Source organism: Mustela nigripes, chromosome 2 (assembly GCF_022355385.1).
Source record: "Mustela nigripes isolate SB6536 chromosome 2, MUSNIG.SB6536, whole genome shotgun sequence".
Lineage (NCBI taxonomy): Eukaryota > Metazoa > Chordata > Mammalia > Carnivora > Mustelidae > Mustela > Mustela nigripes.
The window spans coordinates 147016831-147020004 of record NC_081558.1 but is presented as its reverse complement, the minus strand read 5'-3'; positions in this window follow the sequence as shown (position 1 = coordinate 147020004).

Genomic DNA, 3174 nt, shown 5'->3' with positions numbered 1-3174 from the left:
CCAGGGTAGCCAGGCTGGGGGGTAGGGTAGCCAGTGTGCTCTGGAGGTCCTGAAATATAAACAGATGAAATAATTTATAACTGCACAGAAAATGAAACATGAATTCTTTTGGGATTACTCAACTGAAATTTCAGCCCAGAAATCCTGTTTCTATGAAGCTTAAAGTTTATATTTTTATCTTCTATCAATTTTTCAATGAGATATTTGTGGTTTCATATCCCCTCCCATAGGGCTCAGGACTGTGAATAGAGTTGGCCCAAGCCTTATTCACTGTTCAAAACTCAGTTGAAAATAGTCTTGAAACCTAAGAAAGTGAGGAAAATTAACAACGATCTAGAGTCACCTACAAAAAGATTCTGGAATGCCTTAATAGAAAAGAGAGATGGCATTGCGTCAAAGGCCCAAAATAAAGGCTTTGAGTTAGCATTACTAAAACCAAAGGACTTTATAGAAATATGAGTTCTGGAGTTGTAGGAGACAGTACCTCCCTTATGTAAAGAACTACGGGTGGTTTTGCCCCCTCAGGGAATATCTGGCAAAGTCTGGAGACATTTTTGGTTGTTTCGGCTGGAACACAGGGTGATAGTGGCATCTGGTAGACAGAGGCCAGTGATGATGCTAAATATTTCCTGAAATACCAGAACAGTACCCTGAAAATAAAGAATTGTAAATCCCAAAATATTACAGTGCTGCTGTTGAGATACTCTGGTATAGAGGTAAAAACATGTTATTTCCAGTATTGTCCAGGTGCTTATCTGGGTTAACAATTGGCCTGAACTTTAAACTCACATTACATTCCTATCCTAAGACCTCCTACATGAAAAAAAAAAATCCATTATGATAGGTTACAAATTTAGATTTCAAAACTTACTGCTCTCAGCACTCTAAAAAATACAATTTGAGAACCAAGGAAGGTAAAAAGCTACAACAGGCAATTTATAAATACTTTTAAAAAATCACTGATAGCAAAATACACCATTACAAAAATATTTAGAAGAGAGACTAAATTTCATATTCATACTTTTTTTTTATAAATTTTTTTTTAAGATTTTATTTATTTATTTGACAGAGAGAAATCACAAGTAGACGGAGAGGCAGGCAGAGAGAGAGAGAGGAGGAAGCAGGCTCCCTGCTGAGCAGAGAGCCCGATGCAGGACTCGATCCCAGGACCCTGAGATCATGACCTGAGCCGAAGGCAGCGGCTTAACCCACTGAGCCACCCAGGCGCCCCATCATATTCATACTTTTTAAATATAGTTTTTATAGTTTATTCCTTCTTAGAATAAATAAATATTTACCAATGTTCTACAATGTGACTGGCTTTGTTCTAGAATCAGAGGACACAGCTATCAACAAGGTAACCCATCCTCAGGATGATTATAGGCAACTTTTGGGAAAACAAAAATAAATTATTTTTAAAAGATTTCAGATGGAACTCATAGAGAAAATGCATGGTGGAGAGAGAAAGGTATCAACTAGTTATTTTAGATAGGAGGGGGAAAAAAAAAGGTCTGTTGAGATCTAGAATATGAGAAAGGAAAAGCTTTGTATAAAGACCTGGTGAGAAAGGTTCAAGAGGAAGGAAAACCAAACGTAAAAATCTTAGACTTTAAGAATGAATTTGGCATGTTTGAGAAAGAGAGAAACATCATAAAGAAGAGGAAGAATAGAATCTGTTGTCAGTGAAGAAGTAGGAGCAGTTCATCTAGAAAACCCATTCATAAGAAGTTTCGATTTTATTCCAAGTGTGACTGACAGGACTTTGAGGATTTTAAACAGACAAGAGAATTCCATAATCTGATTTATATCTTACAAAGTTTTTAGGAATGCTGAGCACGGGGATTTAAAAATGAGAAATGCAGATGAAATCCCTGTCCTCATTGCCTAAGGGGAATATAATCTTATATTATCTTTTACTTATATTATCCTTTACTTTATTATCCTTTACTTAATATAATCTTATATTATCCTTTATCTTATATTATCCTTTACTTTACTTAAAGTATCCTTTACTTATATTATTTATATTATTATATATTATTATACATATATATTACTTATTTTATTTATATTATTTACTTAATCTTATATTATCCTTATATTATCCTTTACTCTAGAGATCCGTAAGACTAGTATGATCAATTGATTAACGAGAGTGGAAGGCAAGCTCCTTGAAAGAAGGGACCAGTTTTTTATAACTATATACGCCAAAACAAAGTGTTGGGATGGGGAGAGAGAAGAGGAAGGAGTTGGGACATCTTCCCTGAGGACTGCCTTTCAGCTGAGATCTAAAGGATACAAAGGAGTTGAGTGATCAGGGGCACAGGGAAAAAAGGTTTCACAGAGAAGCCCTGGGATAGTAACACATCTGTAAAAAGGCATGTTGGTTTGAATAGCAGAGAGTCAGGCTTAAGAGACAGTCAAAGAGAAGACAGGGGAGCCCCTCAGGTCTAGTGAACCAAATTAAGCATTTTGGCTTCTATCATAAAAGCAACAAGCACCAGCTTGCATATATGAGGAATTTGAAAGGCAATGTGCAGGAGATAAACCATAAGAGACTCTTAATCTCACAAAACAAACTGAGGATTGGGGCGGGGGAGGGAGAAGGTTGTTGGGTTATGGACATTGGGGATGGTATGTGCTATGGTGAGTGTGTGAAGTGTGTAGGCCTGATGATTCACAGACCTGTACCCTGGGGCTAATAATACATTAAATGTTAATTTAAAAAAAGCAACAAGCCAATGATGTACATATTGAATACAGTCCATAATATGAACAGATAAGCATTTTTTTTTTTTTTTTTAGTATGTGTGTTTTTTTTTTTTTTTTTTTTAATTTTTTATTTTTTATAAGATCACTGGCTACAATGCAAAGATCAGACCACAGGCAAACCAAATGGGGATACATGAGTTAATAGGTTACATTATTAGCATTATTTCAATCTTCTTGAGACTCTTGGAGAGAATAGCTGATTATTTCCCAAATCAATGAATTAAGCATACAGAATTACCTGAAATTTGGGTAATATTTTCATTTGTATGAAGTCCAATTGATTTAATATATTATTAGTATAATAGTCAACTAATATTAAATCACTTACTATTTGTAAATCTTTGTACCAGGTGTTTTACATATACTTTCATTCAATCTCCAAACAAAACTGAATTGGTGAAT